Here is an 8,603-nt window from a genome sequence, read left to right on the forward strand (position 1 = left end):
ACACGGCTAGCTAAGACAGCAAAAACTTGGTTAACTGGCTGAAATAGGCCTTCAATTCATGAACGGCAAAATAAATATATACATAGCCACATTCGCTATTGACTTTAGGATATATGAACCAGTTTTCCAAAAACACTATTGTGTTATACAGTTTTAAACCGTTTTTATGTACAGAGGAAGAGGACTCGAACCTGCTCTCAGAATATCTCTCAGACTGAGGAGCGGGCAGACCAACTTCCCAAATAGGGGAGAAGCACTCAAAACACACTAGTTGTTCTTTCAAAGAAAATAATACAAAAATGGTATGTCCGAAGACCTCTCGTATTACCAACCTTACTACAATGGCAGCAAATATTTGTATGAATTCAGTAACACATAATGAAAGGAAACTTTGTTTACATCACCCCTTTTAATGAGGTGAATGGTTTCACCCACGACTCTCCCGGAACTGAGGCTTTGCGATCTACTGTTTCACTTTGTTACACGTTTGGTGAGCAAAACAGCTAATAACTTAGCTAAATACTGACATTATCCTCAATCGAGATATCTGTCCGTCGTTTCAGCTCCAACTGAACTTAAAGGTGCATTTCAGACACACATCTTCGTGGCCATTCAGGATGTAGTGTACTCAGACTGTCTAGCTCTAGCTAATAACACAGCATAGTAGGCTATTGGTTGACAGACAGCCGCTAATCAGATCACATCACCGCCAGATAATTAACTAAAGATGCTGAAAATGGAGGGACTCGGGGCGAAGATGGACCCGGAAGAGATGAAGAGGAAGATGTGGTGTCTTCGGTCAGGAACTTTCTCCTCCATGTCGCCCTGCTCCGAGTCAGTAAGTATTGGACCAGAAGCTAGTCGGGTTTCCCTATGATGTCAACTGTGTAGCCTGGCAGGTCCCAGATCTGTTTGTGTTTTTGCCCAGAGTCAACTTCACATAGCCCCCCAGAAGAAAGGCACACGGACACCCACACTTCAGGTTGACTAGGTTTTATCTGCAGTAAAATATATAAAACAGTGATGACAGGAATTGACAGGACAGTCACATGTTCACTGCTCTCAGACTGAATCGACAAAGTGACTGTATAGTATACATGCGATGTGTTTAGAAATTGAAGCTAGTCGGGTTTCCCTATGATGTCAACTGTGTAGCCTGGCAGGTCCCAGATCTGTTTGTGTTTTTGCCCAGAGTCATGTATTCATATCTAAATACATGGCTCTGCTTTGGTCTATTCCATTGATATTGTCAAACTGAACATTACATTGAACATGTGAGTCATTTAGCAGACGCTCTTATCCAGAGAGACTTACAGTAGTGAGTGGATACATTTTCATACGTTGCATTGGCAGGACAATTCCATTAGTAGTTGGGAGGAGAGCAGAAACAGCCTAACACCTACACTGATACTGTGTAACCTGTCTGCAGTCAACCAGCCATCCAGACTGAAGTAAAGGCCTTATTACAGAATGAAAACACCTTCTCTTTCGTCGGCATGGCAACCTGTAAACATGTCAGTGGTGTCACAATGTTGCACAACAGCAGCAGAACATTGGATGGAGGGTCATTGTATCATTACACAGTGTCCCTGTCAATTCTACTGTATTGGTACATGTGGTATTACAATACATTAGATCTGTAGACGGCAGCATTGAAACAATTTCCAACACATAGTCAACTAGCAACCTACTCTGTTTCAGTGCTGGTTAAATATCCCACTTATTTTATTCTGCTGTTAGAGGCCATCAGTAGAGACAGTCAGGAAAATAGTCTTTATAGCTAGTTTGTTACTGTCAAACCATGGGAAGTGTGTCTATATAGGTAAGTATATATACAATTAGGATTTTACTTTAAGGTCAAATGTAATTTAACTGTCTAGTTGTTTTATTTATGTTTTAACCTTTATTTAACAAGGCAAGTCAGTTAAGAACAAATTCTAATTTTCAATGACGGTCTAGGAACAGTGGGTTAACTGCCTTGTTCAGGGGCAGCTCGGGGATTTGAATATAGGCCAACACTCTTAAATAAAAGGTGCTATCTAGAACCTAGAAGGATTCTTCCACTGTCCCCATAGGAGAACCCTTTGAAGAACCCTTTTAGTTCCAGGTAGAACCCTTTTGGGTTCCATTTAACAGAGGGTTCTTCATGGAACCAACATGAGTCAAATGTACTGTATAGTTGTGAAGAGAATCGAAATATGTTGTTTACTGATCTCCTCTCCATTCTAGCACCATACGTTCTGTTGTTTACTGATCTCCTCTCCATTCTTGCACCATACGTTCTGTTGTTTATTTATCTCCTCCCCATTCTAGCACCATACGTTCTGTTGTTTACTGATATCCTCTCCATTCTAGCACCATACGTTCTGTTGTTTATTTATCTCCTCCCCATTCTAGCACCATACGTTCTGTTGTTTACTGATCTCCTCTCCATTCTAGCACCATACGTTCTGTTGTTTACTGATCTCCTCTCCATTCTAGCACCATACGTTCTGTTGTTTACTGATCTCCTCTCCATTCTAGCACCATACGTTCTGTTGTTTATTGACCTCCTCCCCTCTCCATTCTAGCACCATACATTCTGTTGTTTACTGATCTCCTCTCCATTCTAGCACCATACGTTCTGTTGTTTACTGATCTCCTCTCCATTCTAGCACCATACGTTCTGTTGTTTACTGATCTCCTCTCCATTCTAGCACCATACGTTCTGTTGTTTACTTATCTCCTCTCCATTCTAGCACCATACGTTCTGTTGTTTACTGATCTCCTCTCCATTCTAGCACCATACATTCTGTTGTTTACTGATCTCCTCTCCATTCTAGCACCATACGTTCTGTTGTTTACTTATCTCCTCTCCATTCTAGCACCATACGTTCTGTTGTTTACTGATCTCCTCTCCATTCTAGCACCATACGTTCTGTTGTTTACTGATCTCCTCTCCATTCTAGCACCATATGTTCTTCAGAAGCTGGACAGCATATGAATAGAATCCATCTTCTCTCACCCTCTACCCTCAAGACCTACATCACACAAGATGCTTCAGAAAAACAATAACAACAAGCTGGTGAAGTTGCTACCCAACAGGAACAACCCTGACAACAGCAACAACAAGCTGGTGAAGTTGCTACCCAACAGGAACAACCCTGACAACAACAACAACAACAAGCAGGTGAAGTTGCTACCCAACAGGAACAACCTTGACAACAACAACAACAACAAGCTGGTGAAGTTTCTACCCAACAGGAACAACCATGACAACAACAACAACAAGTTGGTGAAGTTGCTACCCAACAGGAACAACCATGACAACAACAACAACAACAAGCTGGTGAAGTTGCTACCCAACAGGAACAACCATGACAACAACAACAAGCTGGTGAAGTTGCTACCCAACAGATACAACCATGACAACAACAACAAGCTGGTGAAGTTGCTTCCCAACAGGAACAACCATGACAACAACAACAAGCTGAAGTTGCTACCCAACAGGAACAACCCTGACAACAACAAGCTGGTGAAGTTGCTTCCCAACAGGAACAACCATGACAACAACAACAAGCTGGTGAAGTTGCTACCCAACAGGAACAACCATGACAACAACAACAACAAGCTGGTGAAGTTGCTGCCCAACAGGAACAACCATGACAACAACAACAAGCTGGTGAAGTTGCTACCCAACAGGAACAACCCTGACAACAACAAGCTGGTGAAGTTGCTGCCCAACAGGAACAACCCTGACAACAACAAGCTGGTGAAGTTGCTACCCAACAGGAACAACCATGATGACAACAACAACAAGCTGGTGAAGTTGCTACCCAACAGGAACAACCATGACAACAACAACAAGCTGGTGAAGTTGCTACCCAACAGGAACTACCATGACAACAACAACAACAACAACAAGCTGGTTAAGTTGCTACCCAACAGGAACAACCATGACAACAACAACAAGCTGAAGTTGCTACCCAACAGGAACTACCATGACAACAACAACAACAACAACAAGCTGGTTAAGTTGCTACCCAACAGGAACAACCATGACAACAACAACAAGCTGGTGAAGTTGCTACCCAACAGGAACAACCATGACAACAACAACAACAAGTTGGTGAAGTTGCTACCCAACAGGAACAACCATGACAACAACAACAACAACAAGCTGGTGAAGTTGCTACCCAACAGGAACAACCATGACAACAACAACAACAACAAGCTGGTGAAGTTGCTACCCAACAGGAACAACCATGACAACAACAACAAGCTGGTGAAGTTGCTACCCAACAGGAACAACCATGACAACAACAACAAGCTGGTGAAGTTGCTTCCCAACAGGAACAACCATGACAACAACAACAAGCTGAAGTTGCTACCCAACAGGAACAACCCTGACAACAACAAGCTGGTGAAGTTGCTACCCAACAGGAACAACCATGACAACAACAACAAGCTGAAGTTGCTACCCAACAGGAACAACCCTGACAACAACAAGCTGGTGAAGTTGCTACCCAACAGGAACAACCATGACAACAACAACAAGCTGAAGTTGCTACCCAACAGGAACAACCCTGACAACAACAAGCTGAAGTTGCTACCCAACAGGACAACCATGACAACAACAACAACAAGCTGGTGAAGTTGCTTCCCAACAGGAACAACCATGACAACAACAACAAGCTGGTGAAGTTGCTACCCAACAGGAACAACCATGACAACAACAACAACAAGCTGGTGAAGTTGCTACCCAACAGGAACAACCATGACAACAACAACAACAAGCTGGTGAAGTTGCTACCCAACAGGAACAACCATGACAACAACAACAACAAGCTGGTGAAGTTGCTACCCAACAGGAACAACCATGACAACAACAACAACAACAAGCTGGTGAAGTTGCTACCCAACAGGAACAACCATGACAACAACAACAACAACAAGCTGGTGAAGTTGCTACCCAACAGGAACAACCATGACAACAACAACAACAAGCTGGTGAAGTTGCTACCCAACAGGAACAACCATGACAACAACAACAACAACAAGCTGGTGAAGTTGCTACCCAACAGGAACAACCATGACAACAACAACAACAAGCTGGTGAAGTTGCTACCCAACAGGAACAACCATGACAACAACAACAACAACAAGCTGGTGAAGTTGCTTCCCAACAGGAACAACCATGACAACAACAACAACAAGCTGGTGAAGTTGCTACCCAACAGGAACAACCATGACAACAACAACAACAAGCTGGTGAAGTTGCTACCCAACAGGAACAACCCTGACAACAACAACAACAAGCTGGTGAAGTTGCTACCCAACAGGAACAACCCTGACAACAACAACAAGCTGGTGAAGTTGCTACCCAACAGGAACAACCATGACAACAACAACAAGCTGGTGAAGTTGCTACCCAACAGGAACAACCATGACAACAACAACAAGCTGGTGAAGTTGCTACCCAACAGGAACAACCCTGGTGAACAACCAACAGATCTTCTAATGTATTGTAATACCACATGAACACTAAAATAACACATCCTAGATCTGAATGAATGAAATATTCTTATTAAATACTTTTTTCTTTACATAGTTGAATGTGCTGACAAGAAAATCACACAAAAATTATCAATGGAAATCAAATTTATCAACCCATGGAGGTCTGGATTTGGAGTCACACTCAACATTAAAGTGGAAAACCACACTACAGGCTGATCCAACTTTGATGTAATGTCCTTAAAACAAGTCAAAATGAGGCTCAGTAGTGTGTGTGGCCTCCACGTGCCTGTATGACCTCCCTACAACGCCTGGGCATGCTCCTGATGAGGTGGCGGATGGTCTCCTGAGGGATCTCCTCCCAGACCTGGACTAAATCATCCGCCAACTCCTGGACAGTCTGTGGTGCAACGTGGCGTTGGTGGATGGAGCGAGACATGATGTCCCAGATGTGCTCAATTGGATTCAGGTCTGGGGAACGGGCGGGCCAGTCCATAGCATCAATGCCTTCCTCTTGCAGGAACTGCTGACACACTCCAGCCACATGAGGTCTAGCATTGTCTTGCATTAGGAGGAACCCAGGGCCAACCGCACCAGCATATGGTCTCACAAGGGGTCTGAAGATCTCATCTCGGTACCTAATGGCAGTCAGGCTACCTCTGGCGAGCACATGGAGGGCTGTGCGGCCCCCCAAAGAAATGCCACCCCACACCATGACTGACCCACCGCCAAACCGGTCATGCTGGAGGATGTTGCAGGCAGCAGAACGTTCTACACGGCGTCTCCAGACTCTGTCACGTCTGTCACATGTCCTCAGTGTGAACCTGCTTTCATCTGTGAAGAGCACAGGGCGCCAGTGGCGAATTTGCCAATCTTGGTGTTCTCTGGCTAATGCCAAACGTCCTGCACGGTGTTGGGCTGTAAGCACAACCCCCATCTGTGGACATCGGGCCCTCATACCACCCTCATGGAGTCTGTTTCTGACCGTTTGAGCAGACACATGCACATTTGTGGCCTGCTGGAGGTCATTTTGCAGGGCTCTGGCAGTGCTCCTCCTGCTCCTCCTTGCACAAAGGCGGAGGTAGCGGTCCTGCTGCTGGGTTGTTGCCCTCCTACGGCCTCCTCCACGTCTCCTGATGTACTGGCCTGTCTCCTGGTAGCGCCTCCATGCTCTGGACACTACGCTGACAGACACAGCAAACCTTCTTGCCACAGCTCGCATTGATGTGCCATCCTGGATGAGCTGCACTACCTGAGCCACTTGTGTGGGTTGTAGACTCCGTCTCATGCTACCACTAGAGTGAAAGCACCGCCAGCATTCAAAAGTGACCAAAACATCAGCCAGGAAGCATAGGAACTGAGAAGTGGTCTGCGGTCACCACCTGCAGAACCACTCCTTTATTGGAGGTGTCTTGCTAATTGCCTATAATTTCCACCTGTTGTCTATTCCATTTGCACAACAGCATGTGAATCAGTGTTGTCAATCAGTGTTGCTTCCTAAGTGGACAGTTTGATTTCACAGAAGTGTGATTGACTTGGAGTTACATTGTGTTGTTTAAGTGTTCCCTTGATTTTTTTGAGCAGTGTATTACCTCAATTACCTCAACTAACCGGTGACCCGCACATTGACTCTGTACCAATACCCCCTGTATATAGCCTCCACATTGACTCTGTACCGGTACCCCCTGTATATATCCCCCACATTGACTCTGTACCGGTACCCCTGTATATAGCCTCCACATTGACTCTGTACCGGTACCCCCTGTATATAGCCTCCACATTGACTCTGTACCGGTACCCCCTGTATATAGCCTCCACATTGACTCTGTACCGGTACCCCCTGTATATAGCCTCCACATTGACTCTGTACTGGTACCCCTGTATATAGCCTCCACATTGACTCTGTACCGGTACCCCCTGTATATAGCCTCCACATTGACTCTGTACTGGTACCCCTGTATATAGCCTCCACATTGACTCTGTACCGTCTAATGTGTATTCATGCCCCCCCCCCCCCCCCATGTCTAATGTGTATTCATGACCCCCCCCATGTCTAATGTGTATTCATGACCCCCCCATGTCTAATGTGTACTCATGACCCCCCCCCCCATGTCTAATGTGTATTCATGCCCCCCCCCCATGTCTTTTACTTGTCTTCTCACTTCTCCTCTCCCCATCTCCTCTTCTTCCCTCTCCTCTTCTCCCCTCTCCTCTTCTCCCTTCCCCTGTTCTCTCCATCTCCTCTTCTCCCCCCTGTCCTCTTCATCTTTCATTACTGACAACTCACCAGTGATGTCATCATAACCAGTAACCTTTTCCTCTCTTGGCCCAGTCCAGTCTGACTCTGACATATAGCATCAGGCCTGTTGAGTTGACTTGGGTAACAGACCTCTAGCTTCTACACCACATCCCCCCTTCTCCTGCTCTAACATGAGACCTCATCAGTACTCATTTTGGGTGCTGGTACTGTTTATATTGAGGTGCTGGAACATTAAGCCAATATTCTATAAGAGGTGAACTCAAGCAGTAGAAAGTTAGAGGTGATATTATAGGACACACTACAGTTGAAGTCTGAAGTTTACACACCTTAGCCAAATACATTTAAACTCAGTTTTTCACAATTCCTGACATATAACCACTTTATTTTAAGAATGTGAAATGTCAGAATAATAGGAGTGATTTTATTTCAGCTTTTATTTATTTCATCACATTCCCAGTGGGTCAGAAGTTTACATACATTCAATTAGTATTTGGTAGCATTGCCTTTAAATGGTTTAAAACCGGTCTAGGACAGGGGTTCCGCCTCGCCAACAGCCAATGAAATAGCAGAGCGTCAAATACAAATCAACAGAAATCTCATAAATCACATTTCTCAAACATACAAGTATTAGGCACCATTTTAAAGATAACATTCTCGTTAATCCAGCCACAGTGTCTGATTTCAACAATGCTTTACAGCAAAAGCTCCACAAACGATTATGTTAGGTCACCACCAAGTGACTCCTCCCCACAGAAAAACCCCAGCCATTTTTCCCGCCAAAGGGAGGAGTCACAAAAATCAGAAATAGAGAAAATTAATCACTAACCTTTGATGATCTTCATCAGATGAC

At 44.7% G+C, this 8,603-nt stretch overlaps 1 pseudogene; it reads left to right on the top strand.

Moving 5' to 3' along the window:
• Positions 1-466: 466 nt before the first annotated feature.
• Positions 467-3,120, top strand: LOC120040007 (annotated as a pseudogene).
• The last annotated feature ends 5,483 nt before the right edge of the window (positions 3,121-8,603 follow it).

Source organism: Salvelinus namaycush, unplaced genomic scaffold, assembly GCF_016432855.1.
Source record: "Salvelinus namaycush isolate Seneca unplaced genomic scaffold, SaNama_1.0 Scaffold319, whole genome shotgun sequence".
NCBI classification, from domain to species: domain Eukaryota; kingdom Metazoa; phylum Chordata; class Actinopteri; order Salmoniformes; family Salmonidae; genus Salvelinus; species Salvelinus namaycush.